We start from the raw sequence: 22,865 nt of genomic DNA, 5'->3' as shown, positions 1-22,865 counted from the left end.
CTAACTATTTCTGAGAATGGGTGGGTCTGGTTCGATTCAGTGGTCTGAGAGCTTCCAATGAGACCATTAGTGAATGATTCACAGTACATTACGGAGAGCTAGAGTACTTAAGTAAGGTGTGGAATTGTCTGTGAAATGACTTCATCTTCTCTGGGAGCTATTTTGGTCTGGGAGCAGCAGGGGATGGAATCACATTTTGGTTCCCTGAGGAAATGGATTTTTTCTTGGGATTCTGATATGATAGTAATAGTGTTTGAAATTGAGGGAGTATCCAGCAGAAGAACGTACTCTGGGCATCAGAGTTGTGAGTACCAGCCACATGCTAAGGGCACCCATCCTCACTGACTTGTGTGGATTTTGGCCGACTTGAAAAACATTAGTCCAGAAGCACAAGTTGTTAATAGGCTGAGTTGCTCAATATTTTCAGAAAGGTGTCTTTCTTGGGTGGCACTTCATGTTGAGAGCCTAGCCAGAGATGGCAGAATCAGGGCTGGAGCACTAGAATCATAGTGGATTAGCATTTCTGACTAGAGATTAGTGATGCTCTGACTTAATGAAGTTAATCCTAGCTTTAAGTCATGTGTCCCTAAACAAATCAATGAATTTTAATATGCATCATAGGGGTCCATGGGCTTGTAAGGAAAATGAGCCTTCGGTCTTCAAATCTTCAGAATGCTACTTTCTGAATAAATAATGTGAGGACCTCTTGGGAAGGCCGGGCTTCCTGTGGCTAAAGTGTTCTGTGTTTCTTTTTTATGTTCCTGAGTCATGAAAACATGAAAAGAAATTTCAGTACAGTGCAATTATTTAAATGAACACTTCGGTAGTACAATAAATAGAGTTCCAGTCCTGGAAAAGGAAGACCTGAGATCAAATATGGCCTCAACACTTACTAGTTATGTGATATTGGGTAAGTCACTTAACCTGTTTGTCTCCATTTCCTCGTTTGTATAATGGATATAATAATGGCACTTATATTCCAGGGTTATTGTGTGAGTCAAATGAGATAATATTTATAAATTAATTAGCACAATGCCTAGCATATAGTAACTACTATATATACATTAGCTATTATAAAAGCACTCACTTCCATATTTGTTTGCCTAGAAGATGGGATGTCAGGATACCATGCATCATGGTTGCCATTTATTTGTTGACACTTATTCCACACAAAATAGTTGAGTTTGAGGTTGTTGAGGAAGGGGATTATATTCTTTAGGATTTCATGTAGCACATCCTCTCTCAGTAAGCCTGTATGAACCCTGTGTTCTGTTTCCAATCTATAGACTCGTATCAAAAGGGAAAGTGCTTTATAATTTTTAAGGAAAGAAATGAACATTTCTTTTGTGCTAAACACAGTGCTAAATGTTATCTCGTTTGATCCTTATAACAATTCTGGAAAAAAGGTGCTATTGTTATTATCATTTTACAGGCAAGAAAACTGAGGCAGAAAGAATTCAAGTCAGTCTTCCAAGGCTACACATCTAGTAAAGTGTTGGAAGTCAGTTTTGAGTTCAGGTCTTTTTAACTCCAGCTCTAGTGTTCCATTGTACTATCTAGCTGACTCAAGATAACCCAAGAGAGAACCTTGAGGAATGTCTACATTTAAGATTGTGAATAATGAGCTAGCAAAGTTATAGAGGAATGATCTAATGGGTAGTCAGTACACTAGGAGAAGATACCAAGAACGGGAGAGGAATAAAAAATGTCAAGTTTAGAAGTGGATTAAAAAAAAAAGCTGAAAACTCAGAAAAGATCATTAGCTGTGACACTGGTAACTTTGGAGAAATGGTTTCAGTTAAATGATGAGATCAGAAATCCTACCTGAGAAAGGAGAAGAAAGGAAGTAAATATTTTTTCAATTTTGCCTGAAAAAGGAAGGAAGATATAGGATGATAGTTTGAGGCAATGATAGGGTTTACTGGAGAATTTTTAAACATGGAGAAATGGCATGTTTGAGGTAGGGAAGAAACCAATTCCTAGAGGAGACCAGAGAGTTTAATATCATTTGCATATATAGAAGTATTTGCTTTGTCTAGAGAGAGGCCATCTCATACCAAGTGGTAAAACATACAAATTCCTAGAGAAGATATTAAGCAAGTTACAGAAAGAAATAGATAGCAAAACTATATTAGTAAGGGACCTTAACCACAAACCAAACAAGAAAGAAACTAGGGAGGTTAATAGAATTCTAAAAAGCCTAGATATGATAGACCTTTGGAGAAAATTGAGTAGAGACAGAAAGGAAAACACCTTTTTCTCAGCAGTACATGGCACCTACACAAAAATTGACCATGTATTGGGACATAAAAACTTCACAATCAAATACAGAAAGGCAGAAATAGTAAATGCTTCCTTTTAAGAGCACAATGCAGTAAAAATTATATTCAATAAAGGTCCAGGGAAAAATAGACTAAAAACCCATTGGAAATTAAATGATCTAATTCTAAAGAATGAGTGAGTTAAACAACAGATCAAAAAAAAAACATAATTTAATCCAAGAAAATGTCCATAATGGTACAACATATCAAAACTTATGGAATGCAGCCAAAGCAGTTCTTAGGAGAAATTTTATATCTCTGAATAGTTACATGAATAGAATAGAGAAAGAAGAGATCAATGAATTGGGCATGCAACTAAAAAAGCTAGAAAAAGAACAATTTTTAGAACTCCCAATTAAGTACCAAATTAGAAATTTTGAAACTCAAAGGTGAGATTAACAAAATGAAACTAAGAAAACTATTGAACTAATTAATAAAACTAAGAGTTGGTTTTGTGAAAAAAACTGACAAAATAAATAAATCTTTAGTAAATTTGATTAGGAAAAAAGAAAGAAAAGGATTGTCTCTCCACTGGGCACTGGAGGAAATGAGGAGTGAGGAAAGATTGTGCAAAATCTTTTAGAAATGAAGAGAAAAGGAGAAGAAGCGTATGTCATGTAGTTGAATCATTTTGTTATTGTTGTTCTTTCCATTTGCATTGTTATATTCAATTTTTCTCATGGAAACTTTTCTTTACATTAATTCCTTTACTATAACTTATATCACCATTCTGAAGTTGATGAGAATGTTCTTTTTTTCTAATTCTTTGTTACTATAAAAAAAATCTTTCTATTAAGACTTTGACATATATAGGGCATTTAAAAAAAATCTCTGAGTTTTGATTGATATGTTCTCACCAATGGAATATCTGAGTCAAAGGTTATAGATATTTTAATCACTTTATTAACATAGCATAATTCCAGTTGCTTTCCAAAATACTTAGACTAATCCATAGAACCATTAACAATATATTAGAGTACCCATCTTTTCATTATATAGCAAACATTATTCTCTTATTCCCTTCTGCTATCAATTTTCAATGTGAAGAGAATTGTTTTCCCCAGCCAATAACTTCACTTTTTAAAATCTTAGCTGCATTAATTTCGTAAATGTTTTTTTTTCAATGTCTTATAATCAAAATTATTTTATTACTTTGTTATTTCTTATTTGGTTAAGACTTCACTCTCTATAGCTGGGGAAAAGTTCCTCATCTGTTTCTTTTCTAATTTCTTTTTTCTCTTTTTGTTTCTAAATGGCAAGGTACATGTTCTAATGGGAATTTTTTTCAGAGTATGGATTGCACTAGCTAGCTATTGCTGTTTCTTCTGAAATCTTCTGAAGCCATTGTCCCAGATTCTTTTTATGCTCAACAGATGAACCATAGATGTCTCTAAAATTCTGTGCTTCTGAGAGTTAAGAATATAAAGCATTAATTCAAACAAGGAAAAGATTGGAAGAGAATAGTTTGGAAAAGCTTGCCTACACATGGATCTGAAGCCAAGGTAGTTGATATTTTTTAGTATTTTTTTTAATAAGAGATTTAGAGGCAACAATGAAAGTCCCTCAGGAGGTATAAAGAGAATAGTTTTGATCTGTACTTGTAGGTTGTACTACTTTTTTTTTTTTCAAAGATGAGAAAGAAGTGCGATGGAATACTACCGTACTTAGGAAATGATTAGCTGGTAGATTTCAGTTAAAAAAATATGGAAAGATTTGCTTGAAATAATGAAGAATAAAATGAGCAGAATCAAGAGATGATTGCATACAGTAACAGCAATATTGTTTCAAGAATGACTGTGAATAACTAAGTTATTCTGAATATTTCAAATGCTCAACTCAACAACAAACAATTTATGAAAAAAGATGCTATCCATCTCCAGAAAAAGAATTGTAGAATAGAAGCATGCATAGTATGGTTTGACTTACATACACATACATACACAAACATATTTATGAGTATGAGTTTGTGTATGAAATAGTGGTCTTCTCTAGTTCAAGTTGAGGAGGGAGGGTGACAAGACAAAATTTAAAATAAAACCAAAAAAATATTTAGATATGTTCTCATGGGTGAGTGAGAAAGTGAGAAGTGAAATTATATAAAGGAATGCAAGTGTTTCTGGCTTACCTTAGGATGTAGCAGGGTAGAGTAAGGATCAGTAAGTCAACAATTATTTATTAAGTACTTACTCTGTGCCAGAAACTGTGTTAAATACTGTTTAATACAAAGAAAGAAAAACAAACCCAAAATATTTTCTCAAGGATTATATGTTCTCATGACAGAGACAACATATAAAAAACTAAGGATTTTATAAGATGCATACAGATTAAATGCAGACTCATCTGAATTTTATTGTTATTGTTGTTATTCAGTCATTTTAGTTGTGCCCAACTCTTCGCCATTTGGAGTTTTCTTGGCAAAAATACTGACAAAGATTTCCTTCTCCAGCTCATTTTACCAATAAGGAACTGAGGAAGTCAGGATTAAATGACTTTCCTAGGGTCATACAACTGGCAAGTGTCTGAAACGATTTGAATTGAGGATGATAAGTCTTCCTGACTCCAGGCCTGGTACTCTATTCACTGATGTCCCAATCATTTCAATAGGGAAGGCATTAAGAGTTGGTTATATCAAGAAAGACCTCCTAAAAAGGTGATCTTTAAACTGAATCTTAAAAGAAATTAAAAGGCAGGAGGTGAAGGGACAGAGTATTTCAGTCATGGAGGAAAAAGTATGATAAGTCCTGGAATAGGGGATGAAATGCCATGTGCAAGAAACACAAATAGGCCTTGGAATCTTGGAGAGAAATAAAGTATTAAAGTGTAAAGGTAGGGGAGACCAAGTTGTAGGAACTTTAAAGAGAAGATTGTGTATTTGATACTGCATATTATAGAGAGTTACACTGAGCTGCTAGTAGTAGAAGGGGGTAACATAGACAAATCTATACTGTAGAAAAATCATGTTGGAATAGGGAGAAAATGGAGGCAGGAAGACCACTGCAGTATTTCAGGCAAGAGGTGGTAAATTTGAATTTGGGTTGTGGCTCTATAAATAGAGAAAACACACACACACATACATGCAAACATATATACATACACAAGATGTTAAGATACCAGAGCTCACAAACTTGAGTAACTGGGAGGTGGGTGCTACTATTTAGAATGATAGAATGGGAAGGAGGAAGGGTTTTGGAAGGATTAGAAGTTCTTTTTTTGTACATGTTGAATTTGAGATATCTATAGGATGTGGTTTGAGCTGTTCAGGAGCAATTGGTGTTAGGTGACTACCTCAGGAGGAAAATTAGAGTTAGTTGTTTTAGATTTGTGATTCAACTGTAGAAGATAAGCAGCTATAGGGAAAAGCTTTTGTCTATCTGACTTCCATAATTGCTGGATATCTCCAAATTGTCCTATGTATGCAGTTTTAAATCATGAGATTCCTCACATTATTTACATAGTTCATATTTTCTAAACATAGCTACTCTGAACAAGAGCTGCTCTGATAGTTCACTACTGAGTAGGACTATGAAAGAAGAATAAGGAATACTGTGAGATCCCTAGGTTCCTAGTATAAAAGAAGAATCCTCTTGAATTACTTGAGAAGGGGATAAAAATGAGAACAGTGGTACATGCAGGGAGTTATGCATCTGAGGGTGCTCCTGGTGCTTTTGTTGTATTACCCCTCCAACCACAGCCTTTAGTAGAATCCATTTCCTATACACATAAGAGAGAAAGGAATCCTTCCTTGATAGGAGTGATATTAACTCTTATAGGTTCAATTATCATCTATATGCAGAGAATGATGAGATTAATAAATCCAGTCCTAGTCTCTTAAGTTGAGGTCTCATCAACAATTGCCTAGAAGAAACTTCAAACTGAATGTCTTACAAAACTGAATGTCTTACAACTATTTTAATCTCAACATGTCTGAAACAGAACTCATTGTCTTTCTTTTCAAATAAGTATTTTCTGAATTTTCAATTATTATTTAGGACATCTTCATCCTTCTAGTCCCCTGGGTTTGCATCTTCAGTGTTCAACCTTGACTATTTTCTCTCTATACCTCTTGTATGGAATCCATCTTGTATGGAATGCATTACCAATTTGTTGTTTGATAAATAGCTTCATAACATGTCTTCATGTGTCTTCTGCTCTCTGCTCAAACTCCATTGGTCACATTGTTTGAATGCCAAATACAGATTTGCCAAAATGATTGTTTTTATGAAGAACTCACACAGGGGGTTGCAAGATGACTCACAAGGTGGTGAGAAAAAATGATGCAAGTCACTCTCAAAGTCTCTCCTAAGAACTTTAGAATTGATTGCATGACATGGGAGACAGGTACAGGACCATCCACCATGGTGTGCCATCATCAGAGGACATACTGTGCTCTACAAAAAGAATTGAATTAGCTCAGAGTTTGTAGCAGCTCTTTTTGTGGTAGCAAAGAATTGGAAAAGGAGTGGATGCTTATCAATTGAGGAATGACTGAACAAATTGTGGTACATGAAGGTAATGGAATATTATTGTTCTTTAAAAAATGATGAACAAGCTAATTATAGAACAGACTGGAAAGATGTACATGAACTGATTCTCTGAGTGAATCAAGCAGAACCAGGAATATGTTGTACATAATAACAGCAAGAATGTATGGTGATCAACTATGAAAGGCTTGGTTCTTCTCAGTGAATCAGTGATTCAAAACAATCCCAATAGACTTTGGACAAAAATTCCATCTGCATCCAGAAAAAGAACTAAGGAGACTGACTATAAATCAACACATGCCATGTTCATATCTTTTTTATGTTTTTTTTTTATCTCCTCCCAATTTTTTTCCTTTTGCTCTGATTTTTCCCTCCCAACATGATTCACAAAGCAATATGTATTAAAAATAAATAAAATTACTACAATTAAAGAAATTCAGTTAGCTCAGAAGAAACATTAGGTACACAAAATTAGAGAAGCCACCCCAAATGTTCATAAGGACTATTTGTACACAACCTGTGGTAGAGCATTTTGAACTTGTATTGGTCTGATCAGCCACAGTCGGATACACTGTAACTCAACTCTAACACAGTGATCTCTTTTTGGTCCTCTGAGAACAAAAGACAACAATCAACCAACCCTTTGAAAATATAGTAAGGGGAGGTAAATTTCATTCCAAGTTGTAACCTGAGGTTCTCTGAACAGAAATTTGCTTGATCTCTCCAGTTGCTGGTCCCATCCTTTTTCTGTCTCAAAAAATGCCTTTCTTTCCTTTGGATGAGCAGCCCTGAAAAGGGCTCAGCAAGTCCTCACACTGGAGGGGTTATGTTCCCTGGGTACCCCATACACCTTTTCAAGGATGTCTACCTGCTATCCAATTCTCATCTCATGGCTCAAAAAACCCACAAAAAAAACAACAAAATATAGCATATGATGATCTACACCCTAGTGAACCAGATGGGATAAACCGGGCTAAGGGTAACCTACATAGGGTTTGTCAGAAGGATGTGTACCCTGACCATGTAAAGACTTCCTCTGACAAACTGGGCAGAAGAGAACAATTTGTGGCAGCAACCACGAAGGCAGCTGAAGCAGGCTGTGAAGAGTTTAGAACTTGGTCAGCCGTCAAAGGTACCAAGGTCATTCATTGTATCCCAGGCCAGTCATCCTCATTTTTGTCTTATCATTGGATTTTGATGACTCTGGGAAAAAGAATGAGGCTGATGACTACCTTAAATCCAATTTACTGGCAAACAAGACATTACCTGTCCTCTTTGAAAATGAAGAACAAACAACAATAGTGTTTTCAAAAGGACTTCCCTGCAGGATATTGGTAGATCTTCCCACTACTCCACCCTAGGAGTTGGCAAGAAATGTCACCTCTCTCCTGAGTTTTTGCTAAAGTAGAGTGCTAAGGTCTCAGTTCTCTGCTTCACTTGTCTCTATTCCTTGTTTTTATATAGAAAGCATTGTTTTTATGAGTACAGCTCAATGCTGAGCTTCATCTTCTCCCTTTCATCAAATTCCTGGATATGCAACTGGCTAGTCTTAGAAGAAAAAGGAACTCTCATTCCCCTCCAGTTACTTTGCCTGGTTGCTGAGTTTCACTAAGAGGAAGGAACCTGATGGATTAAATAACTATAGTCATTTTTTTTTTTTTTGCCAGACCAAATATATTTGAGCTTTCCTATTCATAGCTAAGGGCTAAGGTTTTCGGATATTCAGCCTGCTCTAAAGCCTTCATACATAGTCATTGTATCAGGATTAAAAAAAAAATACATTACTGCTAATCGTTTATCTAGCACTTCATATTTGTAAAGAGCTGAAATATAATTTTTATTAGCAAAAATCTCCCAGCCTTCTGAGTATTTATGTTCATTTTCAGTATCTACCTAATCCCTTGCTATGATTAGTGGCTACTCCAGCATTCTTGTTGAAGTACTAATTATGTCCAGGTTAATCTGACAACTGTATATTATTGGGAGGAGGCCTTCAAGGCCTAGATAATGAGCCATTCCCTGTTTGATTGCTGGCAAACAAAGGACACTTTTATCACCAGCATAGACTCCTCCACTTATTTTATATTTTTTTCTCAATTACATGTAAACTTTTTTTTTAATATCCAGTTTTTAAAATTTTGAGTTTCAAATTCCCTCACTTCTTTTGCACTCCTTAAGAAAGAAAGCAATTTGATGAAAATTGTACATATGGATATTAAAAAAAAAAAACAAAAACTTTTTAGTGGCCTTTGAAACGGACATAAAGGCAGCAATCAGAATATCTCTTAAGGAAATTCTCTACAGAAGCCTTTGAATAGTGAGTTTTTGCTAGTCAGTGTAATAATAATAATAATAATAACAGCTAACATTCATATGGGCTGTAGGATTTACAAAATGCTTTATGTAGATTATCTCATTTCCTCTTCACAACAACTCTATGAGGTAGATGCTATCATTAGTCCCATTTTATAGGTGAAGAAACAGTGGTGCAGAGAGGTTGTTACTTGCAAAGAGTCACACAATTAGCAAGCAGCTGGGACAGAAGTTGAATCTTCAATGTGCTGACTTCAAATCTGATGCTCTAGCCATCACACTATGCCATGTATATAGATGAGTAGTATAATAACAGATCTTCTCATCAACTATTGTCTCAGATAACTTTTTTTTTTAGTAAAGAAAGGAATAAAGGCTTCCCAGGGTGAAGTATTGGAAAAACATATCTTTCTCTGTTTTTTTTTTTTTTTGTTTGTTTGTTTTTTTGTTTTTGTTTTTGTTTTTGTTTTTTTGTTTAGTTCATTTGATTAAGGCTAAGTGCTAATGAAGGGATCTGTATGGGTTAATCACCAAAATGACAAATCAGAGTTACTCAGAGAAAAGGTATGTTTGTCAACAGCCAAATTTTGTACCCCTGGATAACTGTCATATTATGACATCAGCCACAAAGGGGTTCTACAAATTCAATATCTGTAAATTCAAGCACTTAATTGTAGCCCATGGATGTTCTCCCAAGAGACTTATCCAATATTGGCAGTTCATACAAAAAGGCAATTGTTAACCCTAGCTCACTTACTCTAGGCAGGATAGGGACTTGATAGGAAGCTTTCAAGCTGGACCTGTGAACTCCCCAATATCAGTCCTTTAAAAAGTTTTATTTGTCATTTTAAGTAGTGTCCACTTACCTTTCACTCATTTGCATCCCATAGTCTCCATAAAGGCCTTCTGTTTCATTTACATTTTTGCATTTGAGAACAATGATACAGAAGAATCAAAAGAGAAACAGAGAAAGACATAGAGAAGATAGAAAGACAAAGAGACAGACACAGAGACAAAGAGAGAAAGATACAGAGAGGAGAAAAAGACTAGCTACAAAAAAATCCTTAAGAAGAAAAAGACAAATTTTGATAATAATGGAAATATGACTCAAAAATTTGATGTGGTGCAGAAAAAATGTATAAGTAGATTCTTATTAAGACACAAACATAGGGGAAGATTCTGGGAATATATCAGAGTAGACTGGTCAATTTCAAGCTCTCCCGAATTCCCCCACAAAAAGAGTAAATTTGTGCCTCAGGGTGAACATAGACTGGTGAAAAAACAAGAATACTTGGGGCAGAACAGGGGTCCTCCTGATGCAACCTGAAAAGATCAGAAGAAAGACCCTGAGCCAAGATTAGCCTATCTGAAGTGCAAACACTTCTAGGTTAACTCTGCAGAAATGTCAAGTGGGGACCACTTGAGCTAGCTGGTTGTGGCTGGAGCCTTAGCATAAACCACAGAGACTTTCACTTCTCTATTTGTCCAGTTGGGGTTTGGGTCCAGGAACACAGAATGAACCTCTGCTGATGGGAACAGCAGACCCAACTATGCTGCTGAGGTGGGGCTTTGGGTGAATACAGAAATAGTGGGACAGGGACACTGCTAGCAGCGGGCACTTGCAAGAGGATGGAGCTCTTGGATTGGGGTTCCTGGTCAGAGAAGAGAGCTGAAGGAAAGCTTGAAGCACCATCCCACCATCCCACAATTGGAGATGCTTCCTCTTATTTTAAAAAGGTGAACCAGGAAAGAAGAAAGAATCCCATCATTGAAACATATTATGGAAACAGGAAAGTCGGGGGTTCATCTTCAGAGGAGGACACTTTAGTTAAAAAAAAAAAGAAGTAGAAGCTTCTACCCCAAAAAGTAACATGAAATAGTTCAGAGAGAATTTACAGAAGAAATCCAGAAAGAATTCAAAAATCAAATGAGAGATATTGAGGAAAAACTAAAGAAAAAATATTCAAGAAAAAAAATGAGGGGAAATCTGATGACCAGAGGTGCCAGCTGTTAGCCCTTGATATATCAGCAAAAATGTATATCCCTATTCCATGAGAAAGGGTGTGTGTGTGTGTGTGTGTGTGTGTGTGTGTGTGTGTGTGCTGGTAGAGCATGACACCTAAGGTCACTTCCAGCTCTAAGGTATGAGTTTATTTTCCTTGGTAGTTCTCTCAAATTCCTTTCCATCTCCTGGTACTCACCTAAGCCTCGCTTTCTCCTGAATATAACACTTCTTTTGGTAAGTGTTCCCAAACTGACTTGCTTCTTCTCTCATTTATCTTCTGACACAAGAGGGGGGGAGGCATTCTTCTTGTTCCCCATTGACACTTTCCTCCTCCTCCCCAGCCATTATCATTTAGCAAACACTTTCTTCTTTAAAAGTCTACTCTAGCCCCTCCAGATTTTTATTACTCCTGTCTTTGGATGTCTACATCAGTTTCCTCTTCCCCAATATGTTAAGTACCTGGCTTTTTGTCTTTTCTACCTGACTCCTAATGCCAAAATTTTTCACTTCTCATGACTTTGTTCTCCATTCTAACTTAATCACACATAGCAGTAGCCATAATATAGACGCCCCTTCTTTTCAGTGTCCTCCCCATTCAGATCAGCTGAATTTGTCCCAGGACTAGAATTCCTAATCATTACTCTAATGACTTCTGCTACACGGATAGTAAGTAACCAATTAATCGAACCTAAATTCTCTTATTTTAAGACCAGTGTAGAATTTATTATATTCAGATAAAAACCTTTTATGATAGTATCAAAAGATAATCTTTGTTTTTATAAACTGGAACTTTGTTGTCTGGACTCTTCTTGGAAATAGAAGCCAGTGGTTGGCAATTTAAAAACTTTCTTCTATATAGAAAATTTTATTTGAAAATATTTCTTGTGATAAAATTTAACTTGTAAGTTAAATGGATTGGGTGAACAGGAGTAGCAAGTCATAAGGATGGGAGGGAAGAGAAATTGATTTTAAATCCTAATCTATAGGGATTTAGAGATTAAACAACTAGCCTCAGATTAAGGTTCCCATGTCAATATATATGGGACTTGAAACCAGAACTTGGCTCTGAGGCTAGCTTTCCTTCAACTATCATACAATGCCTACAAGGTAATATTCTGCAAAAATAAAAGATAGCGTAGTATCAGATTGTATCTGAGACACATTTAAGATTGGATTAGCTCTTTATGCAGAGATACAATATGTGCCTCATGGGTTTGGACTAATTTGATTTATGGTTGCCCTCTAAACTACCTGGTTTATTGTCCCCAAGTATTAACGATCTCTCTAAGTCTGTTAAATTATATCTGACCCTGAGCACTGTTTGTAAGCACTGACAAGGTTTATGGACATTCCTTGTAAACACTCATTCTTAGGTGGGAAAGGAGATTTAATATAGTTCCCCTGGTTGGAGATTTGTGATCTCAAATCTTGTCTAGGGCATCTAAATTCAATGCTTTAAGTAAAAATGTTGCTCTGTACTCCTACACATAGGGAATGTGTATACCCGGTAGACCTTGGCTGGGAATCATGGTTTTCTTTAAAGATTCATTAAACCACTAGGAGTAGATAAACATTTCTGGAAATAAAAATAAGGCCTATTACCAGGCCTTGGCCTATTACCAAGCGTTAGGTTCCTTCTAGTCCAAAGAAGCTTAAATAGACCAGGGAGTGAATCCTCTTCCTGTTGAAATAATCTTCCACATATTCTTGCTTATTATCTTTAATTTTTTATAAATTCTATATTATTTGCTTTTAAAAGTTTTTTTTGTTTAGTTTTAAAAACAAATAGATTTTATTATTTTTAACAGATAATTTCCCCTAAATTGATATACCTATTGCTTGATCCTTCCTTATGAAGATAAAAAATGGTTAAACCAAATCAACACAATCAGCATGTATGGCAATGTAAAATCCCTATAGTTCCTGCCTCTCTACTAATAGATGTTTTTTATCATATTCTCTAAGATCAACATCTCATTATACTTACTCAGTTTTTGTTTTGTTTTTTCTTTATTATAATTATTCCTAATTCTGCTCAAAAGTGATATGAGTCTTCCCTTGTTTCTAACAATTCTTCATATTCATCATTTTAGATGAGGTCTGTAGTGTTTTATTTAAATGCTGCTCCTAAGGGATAGAGCCAAGATGTCTAAGAAAAGTCTTCACCTGAGCTTTCCCCCAAATCCCTTCAAAGATCTTTAAATAATGTTCTTAGATAAATACTAAAATAATAAAATCCACAAAAGAACAGGGTAAAACAATGTTCCATCTCGAGACAACTTAAAAGTTTGGCAAAAATGATCTGCTGCATCAGGGTGAGAGTAAAGCTCAGGCCAGTGCAGACTGTACCAATGCAGACTATGCCCCAACAAACCAGGAGCAACCTTGAGAGCTACTGAATCAGCAGTGGCTGCTTCCACAGCTATCAGCCCACAGACAGAAAGAGGGTTGAATAAGTGTTCAGAAGGAGATTAAGGGTCTCTTTGCTGGCACTGTCTGTTGCTTTGCACAATACTCAATGAGTGAGAAATAGCACTAGCACATCAGAATTTCTATTCATAGTGGAGTGGGGACTCTATTTACAATTCCAGGACAGAAAAGAGTGCTTTTCATCATTCACAGAACAGAGCACAGGCCAGGAGAATTAAATCTCTCTTTAGATCATATCATTTTGGAAGAACTGAAAACTTACAGGTCCTTGGAAGTATCTTGGAAAACAGTTGCATAAAACCTCTGAAACTTGGAACAGTGCCCCTTTCATTTGAGAATCAGAGAGTGAAAAATCAAGAAACAGACTGAAAAAATGAGCACTATAGTCATATCATTATATATATGACACATATTATCAGATAAATAAATAGATAGATGATTACTATGGTGACAAGAAAGACCAAAATATACACTCAGAAGAAGACAGCAACGTCAAAACTATATCTAAAACCTCCAAGAAAAATATTAATTCGTCTTAGGTAATAGAAGAGCTTAAAAAGATTTTAAAAATTAAGTAAGAGAGGTAGAAAAAATTGGAAACAGAAATGAGAGGAATGAAAAAAAAATCATGAAAAAAAAAAAAAAAGAGTGAACATCGGGGTCTATCTGCCAAGACAAACCCAAGAAATGTATGAACACAATTACAAAATATTTCTCACACAATTAAAGTCAGATCTAAATAATTGGAAAAAATCAGTTGTTCATGGCTGGGTCAAGCAAATATAATAAAAATGACAATTCTGCCTAAATTGGTCTACCTGTCCAATGCTATACCAATCAAACTACCAAAACATATATAATAAAATAATATGTCAGAAACTTGGCACAGACCTATATCTCACATCTCATAGCAAAATAAGGTCAAAATGGATACATAATTTGAGCATAAAGGATGACACCATAAACCAATTAGGAGACCAAGGACTAATTTACCTATCAGATCTTGATGAAGAAGGGAGGAATTTATAACCACAGAAGAACTAGAGAACATTATGAAAGGCAAAATGGACAGCTTTGATTACATTAAATTTAAAAAGTTTTGCACAAACAAAACCAATAGAAATAAGATTAATAGGGTAGTGCAAAGCTGGGAAAAAAATCTTTACAACCAGTGTTTCTGATAAAGGTCTCATTTCTAAAATATATAAAGAACTATGTCAAATTCATAAGAATACAAGCCATTCCCCAAATGATGAATGGTCAAAGGATATGAACAGACAATTTTCAGATGACAAAATTAAAGTCATCTATAGTTACATGAAAAATGTTCTAAATGACTATTGATTAGAGAAACGCAAATTAAAACAACTCTGCAGCACCACCTCACACCTCTCAGATTGACTAAAATGACAGAAAAAGATGATGATAAATGTTGGAGGGGATGTGGAAAAATGGAGCACTAATGCATTGGTGGTGGAGTTGTGAACTGATCCAATCATTCTGGGGAGCAATCTGGAACTATGCCTAAAGGGCTATAAAACTGTGCATACCTTTGACCCAGAAGTACCATTACTGGGTCTGTATCCCAAAGAAATCATGAAGAAAGGAAAAGGATCCATATATGTAAAAATGTTTGTAGGCATCTCTTTTTTATTGTAGCAAAGAATTGGAAAAAATAGATGTCCATCAATTGGGGAATGGCTGAATAAGTTGTGGCATATGAAGGTAATGAAATACTATTGTTCTATAAAAATGATGAAGAAGCCGATTATAGAAAGTCCTGGAAAGATTTAAACGAACGGATACTCAGTGAAACAAGCATAAACAGGAATACATTGTACACAACAACAAATATGTGTAATGATCAACTATGAAAGACTTGGCTCTTCTCAATAATTCAGTGATCTAAAGCAATCCCAATAGACTTTGAATAGAAATGCCATCTGCATCCAAAAACAGAACTAAGGAGAATGAATGTAAATCAATACATGCTATGATCACTTTTTTTTCTGATTTTTTTCAATTTTTTCCCATGGTTTTTCCCCTTTACTGTGATTTTTCTTTCCAAACATAATTCATAAAGCAATGTGTGTTAAAAATAAATAAATAAAAAAAAAAAAAGCAAAAGTTAACACCTTGGTAAAAGAAGCACATAAGAAAACATCTTAAAAATAGAATAGGCCAAATGGTAAAAAAAGATACAAAAGTCCAATGAGGCAAAAAAAAAAAGATTTGAAAAATAAAAATGGCTAAATAACTAAAGATATGAAAATATTCATTGAAGAGAAAAACTTCTTAAAACAGAATTGGCTCAATAGACAAAGAAGCACAAAAATTTACAGAAGAAAAGAACTCCTTCCAAAATAAAAGTGACCAAATAGAAAAGGATTTTCAAAATCTCACTGAAGAAATTAATTCCTTAAGAATTAGAATTGAGCAAATGGAAAGTAATGACTTTATGAGACATCATGAAACAATAAAACAAGGCAAAATAATGAAAAAATAGAAGACAATTTGAAATATTTCACTGGAACAAATAGCTAGCCTGGAAAATAGATCTAGAAGAGATCATTTAAAATCATGATTAAAAAAAGTCTGGAGACTATCTTTCTATAAATTATCAAGGAAAACTGCCTTGATATTCTAGAACAAGAGGACAAAATAGAAAAAAGAATACACTAATCATCTCCAAAGATACTCAAATTAAACCTCCCAGGAATATTATAGCTAAATTCCAGAGCTCTTAGGTAAAGAAGAAAATATTGTAAATAAATTTACAAAAAAATTGTTAAAATAAAAAAAGAAAAGAAACAATTCAAGTACAGTAGAACCATAATTAGAATAACACAAGATTTAGCAGCTTCTACATTAAAGGATCAAAGTGCTTGGAATATCATATTTCTAAGGGGAAAATGGAGATTCAGTGAAATAGAGGACTTTCAAACATTTTTGATGAAAACAGCAGAGAGAGATAAAAATATGACTTTCATATACAAGACTCTAGAGAAGCTTAAAAAACTAAACAGGAAAGGGAAATCATAAGGAACTTAGTATCGTTAGACTGTTTTACCAGAGAGGATGATATCTGTAAAGTTCATAAGAACTTTCTCATTATTAGGACAGTTAGAAGAAGTATATACAATTCAGAGGACACAGGTATGAGTTGAATATGATGAGATGATACCTAAAAAAATAAAATTAGAAATTGAGAAAGAATAATGCACTAGGAGAAAGGGAAAGGGAAAGGTAGAATAAAGATAATTTATCTCACATAAATTAGTCAAGAAAGAACTTTTACAATAGAGAGGAAGATGGGAGAGGTATTGGGGACACTAGAATTTTATTCTTGGTGGAATTGGCTCAAAGTGGGGTATAACATACACATTCAATTGACAGTAGAAATCTGCCTTACCCTACAGGAAAATAGGAGGAGAATGGGACAAGAAAGAGAAGGTATTCATAAAAGGGAGGGCAAATTGAGGGAGGCAGTAGTCAGAAACAAAACACTTGAGGAGAGATAGGGTGACAGGAGAAAGAGAATAGAATAAATGGAGAAATGTTATGGAGGAAAATGTAGTTATCAACCATTACTCTAAAAAATTTTTTGAAGCAAGTTTCTTTTTTAGGTTAAACATGGTAAAATATATATGTAAATCCAATATAGGCATATGTATTTATACAATTATCTTGCTGTTCAAGAAGAATCAGATCAAAAAGGGGAAAAAATGAGAAAGAAAATAAAAGCAAGGCAAACAATAGCAAAAGAAGTGAAAATGCTATGTTGTGATTCCCACTCAGTTCTCACAGTCCTCTATCTGGCTGTAGATAGTTCTCAACATCACAAGATTATTGGAACTGGCCTGAATTATCTCACTGTTGAGAAGAGCCACATTCATCAGAATTGATCATCATATAATCTTACCGTTGCCATGTACAATGAAATTTTAGTTCTGCTCATTTCACTTAGCATCAATTCATGTAATTTTCTCCAGATCTCTCTAAAATCATCCTACTGATAATTTCTTATAGAATAATAATATTCCATAACATTCACATATCATAATTTATTCAGCCATTCTCAAACCGATGGGCATCTATCAGTTTCTTGACACTACAAAATGGTTTGCCACAAAAATTTTTGCACATGTGGTCCCTTTCACTTCTTTAAGGTTTCTTTGGGATGGGAGTTTCTCTTATAAAATAGGCTTCATCTCTCAAGATTTAGAGAAATGAGTCAAATTTATAAAAAAAAAATAAAAGCCATTCCCCATTTGACAAATGATTAAAAATATAAACCGTAATTTTTTTCAGATGAAGTAATCAAAGCTATTTGTAGCCATGTGAAAAAATGTTCTAAACCACTATTGATTGGAAAACTGCAAATTAAAACAATTCTGAGTTCTTAAGTCATATCTATTAGATTGGCTATTATGACAGAAAAGAAAAATAACAAATATTGGAGGGGATGTGGGAAAACTGAGACAGTAATGCATGTTTAGTTAAGTTGTGAACTGATTCAACCTTTACATAGAGTAATTTGGAATTATGTCCAAATATTTACAGCAGCTCTTTATGTGTGATATGTAATTGTGATGGAACATGTGTGTACTATAATAAATGATGTTCAAGATACTCTCAGAAAATCCTGAAAAGACACATGAACCGATGCAAAGTGGAATGAGTAGAACCAAAAAAATATTGTACATAGTGACAGTAATATTGTAAGATGATCAACTGTGAATGACTTAACTATTCTCAGCAATACAATGATCCAATACATCTTTGAAGGAATTATGGTAGAAAATGTTATTCATTCCCAGAGAAAGAACTGATGGTGTCTGAATATGAATCAAAAAATGCTTTAAAAAAACAAACTTTTTTCTTGGGTTTGTATTTTGGTCTATGTTTTTTTTTTTTTTTTTTGCAACATGACTGATATGGCAACATGTTTTGAATGCTGTCACATGCATAACCTGTATCAAATTACTTTCCTTCTCAATGAGATGGGTAGGGAAGGAGTGAGAAAATTTACAATTCAATTTTAAAAATGAATGTTGGAAAATGTTTTTACATGTAATTGGGGGAAATAAAATAATCAGTATTTTAAAAATGCTGCTCTTATGCATTGAGAACCAAATAAGGGCATTATAGTGCCTTGATCTATCAAATATATAAGAATATTTTTGCCCTTTGTAAAGCTTTAAGTCCATTCATGTTGAAGTTTAGATGCATATATGTATATGTATACATATATACATGTGTGTGCACATGTATGTGTATGTGGTGTAAAAGAAGGAATACTGTCCCAAAAGTCAAGAGGCCTGTGTTGTAGTAATGGCCCCAGTGACAATTAGATCAACTAAACCCCAACTTCTTAAACTGTAGTTCATGACCCCATATAACTGAATGTGAAGGTCACAAAATTATGATTTATTATTAGTTAATGTTACATTTCTATACCTATTTTATATACCTATATTCCTGGATCACGTAAAAATTTATTGAGAGAAAAGGGGCTGTGAGTAGAAAAAATTTAAGAAGCCCTGTTTCTAATCTAGCTCCTTGGCATAGTGGATAAAGCACTGGGTCTAATTTTCAAAGATCCAAGTTAAAATCCAGCCTCAAATATGACTAATAATAATGATTCTAGGCAAATCATTTAAACCTCTATTTGCCTCAATTTTCTCCTTTGTGAAATGCATATAATGATAGCACCTACCTCTGAGGGTTGCTGCAAGAATCAAATAAGATAATATTTACAAAGCATTTTGCAAACCTTAGGGCACTATATAAATTCTAGTTGTCATCATCATCATCATCAGCAGCAGCAGCAGCAGCAGCAATTCTAACTGCCATCAGGCAAGTTGTTTTCACCCTCTGAGCCTCAGTTTTTTCCTTCATAAAATAAAAGGACTGGATTAGGTTATCACTAGTTTTTTTTTTTTTTTTTTTTTTTAGTTTAAAGTTTCTATGAAATTCTAATTCTGTAGTAGTACTGATAGGCTTTTGATTCAACTTTCATTAATTTCTCAATTTGTGTCCTATCTGCTCTACTGGGTGATATAAGCATCTCCTTTCCATTTTCCTTTCTGCTATCTCATAGATAACTGAATTGCATAATCCATTGGCATCAGTAACCTGGTATTACCAACCATCATCAATCATTAGTTACTCCATTCTCAGTTACAATACTACATACACAAATTGGAATTTGGTTTTGTATTTTTTTGGCAATTGAGATGAAATGATTTGCCCAGTTTCACACAGCTAGTAAGTATCAGGTCCAATTTAAACTTGGGGCCTCCTGACTCTAGAGTTCCTGCTGTATTCCCTGAGCCACTTGACTACCCCTTAGTCAGAATTAAAGAAAAGCTCGTTTAATAATATGTCCATTTCCTTAAACTGAGAATATGAAGCTAATGAAGGGCCGCTAGGTAGTACAGTAGTAAAAGTTTTCGGTCCACAGTCAGGAAAATCCATCTTCCTGAGTTCAAATCTGACCTCAGACACTTACTAGCTGTGTGAGCCTAGATAAGTTGCTTAACCCTATTTGCCTCAATTTCCTCATCTGCCAAATGAGCTGTAAAATACTGGAAAACTACCTCAGTATGCCAAAAAAAATCCCTAAATAGGATCATGAAGAGTTGTAAATGACTGAACAATAAATGAAGGGGATGCTGGAACCGGGTTATGTCTATGATTCATCCCTAATTTTAGAGACTTCATAGCAGAACAATTCTTTTATACAATATGGCAATTTAATGTTTGTTAAATAAATTTGTACATTCATGCATCCAAGAATGAAGGAAAGAATGGAAGGAGGGAAAAATGATAAGAAGAAAAAGAAGGAAGGGAAGGACAAAGGATGGAAGGAGGGAGAAAGTATGAAGGGAAGGGAAGGAAGGATGATGGGAAGGAGATAAAAAAGGAAGGAGGAGTGAGGAAAGAAACAAAAAAATATGGAAAGTATTTAACCCTGCAAGTATGTGGACTATAGTTTGGTCTGTCAACTCTTGATGACTGCTTCTCATAGCAAATGAAAAGTGCTTCAAGACAGTCTCTTGGTGTTCCAAATACATCACAAGAAACCAAATTTTGCAGACCCAGAAAAGAGCTAGCATCTGGATAATTCTTGTAAATGACATTACAGTAAGGGGAGCTGACACAGGCAAGAAAAAAAAGTAAAGCTAATTTGGAAAATCTTGCTATAAATTCAAGACAGCCGGGTAGGGGACAAATGCACATGTATATGAGTTAGCTTTGAATTAAATTACTTTTGACACTTTGACACAAGCTGTTAATGTTATTCAAAGAAAGATGTTAGTAAACAATTCACAGTGGTGGATAGAATAATAATGTGTTGCTTTAAGGTACATCTTAAATTTGGGGTATGTTTTTGTGTGCAAACAGATACATGAATTTTATTATATTCTTTAAGAAGCTTAAAATTGTGTTTCTACTGTAAAGTTTTGTTTATTAGCTCTTCTCATTATTGAATCATAAATGGCTGACCACAGAGTGAAAGGATTTGGCTCTGATTTTATTTGAACCTATAAGAAGTGAACATTTGCTCTGTAACTAGAGTAGAGCAAACAGGCTTCACTCCTGGCCACCACAATTTAGAGGATGCTAAAAAGACTTGAATTCCTTTAAAAGTATAGAAACAATTGACTTTAGTACATAATTAACAAATATACTTCAGTTAAATAAAAAGCTAGCTTTCTCTAATGGGCTATATCCTATATGATCTCCACCCTGGCCTAGCTGCATCTGATTTTCCCTTTCACTATCCTAGAATTTCTTTCCCTCCCATTCCTATAATTATATGCTTAACTGATTTTGTGTTAAGAAGTCAGTGTGAGGTTGTGCTAAATGATGCTTTTCCATGGCAGTTTTTGAATTCCTTGTCCCAAGTGCCAAAAAATTGTTAGTGTTGACTTGAGTGATAGTCATCTCCATCCGGAAGGGATATTCAATGGAAACTATGACCACTGTCATATAAAAAAGAGAAGATGTGCTAGAGATATGTTCAGGGTAATTGTGAATCTAAGGGAATAAAAAATCAATAAAGTAAAGACACAGGACAAAGTTTAGAATTAAAGAATAAGTTGATTGGTAGACTCAGTAGAAGGATGACGTAAAAGTCAATTCTCTCAAAGCTTTTTAGAAATTTAAAAGAAAATATTAGCAGCAGTCATTGTGGGAAGTCTGTTGCACCTCCAGAGACTTTTTTGTTTCTTATGATAGAAAGGCCAAAGAAGGAACAATGAGAGGAGCTTTTTTGATTCCCATGCAGAGTAATTAAGGCTTAAAGAGAGATAGCAACATCTGTTTGCCTCCAATAATTACTTTCATTTGAAAACAAAATTTTCTTGAAATCTATGCTAAATGTTTGGTGATTCCTTCAACGTAAAAATCTTTAAAAATAGATCAAAAGGAATTAGAGATAGTTGGGCTACAGAAGAGAAGACTAGGGGAGAAGAATATATCTCCAATTCTTTGAAGGACTGCAGTAAGGGAGAAGGATTAGACTTATTTTTGATCTTAGAGGGCAAAACTAATAACAGTGAGTAAAAGTTTCAAAGAGAGGAGTTTAGGTTTCAAATCAGGAAATAAACAGAGACTTTCTTAAAATTATATATCTTTAAAAGTACAATGAATAGGTCTTCTACTAGCATCCTACTACATATTGGGAATGTCATAATGGGCATTCCTCTTGGATACAAGTTGGACTAAGATGGTTGTTTAGGTCCTCTCTAAGTGTCATGGTAAGGAAGGGGCTGGGAATCTAGAAGGACTTTACTTTCAAAGCCATTGCTGTAAAAGTGAGAAAGGGAAGTCACCATTAATTCAGTACTTTTAGAATCATAAAATTTAAAGACAATTTTTATGTTTTAATGATTTTAGATAGTCTTTCCATCCTCAATTTTATAAAAAGCCTCTCTCTTACTTCTCATCCTTCAACTTTTCTTCCTGGCTCTAGTTTTCACTAAGACCTTACCTATAGCTTTGACTCCTACAGATGACGTTAGTCACAGATGAACAGAATTTGATGCACTTAAGTCTGCAGACTGTGAGACTCTCATTATTCTGTCTGATGGAAAGAGGAAGGAAGGGTCTCCCAGGTCTCTGAGTACAATTCCATCAGAACAAAAAGGAAAATGATGCTATGTGCCGTTAACCACTTAATATCCTATCCTACACCCCCTTGTTGACCTGCTGTGATGAGGGGGGAGAGGATATGTTCAGCATGAAATGTAAGCATAAAGCATGTCCATACTCCACCTGTGGCAGACACATGGGATTGGTAAGTAC

This window comes from Antechinus flavipes, chromosome 2, assembly GCF_016432865.1.
Source record: "Antechinus flavipes isolate AdamAnt ecotype Samford, QLD, Australia chromosome 2, AdamAnt_v2, whole genome shotgun sequence".
NCBI lineage: Eukaryota > Metazoa > Chordata > Mammalia > Dasyuromorphia > Dasyuridae > Antechinus > Antechinus flavipes.
This window is presented reverse-complemented; position numbering follows the sequence as displayed.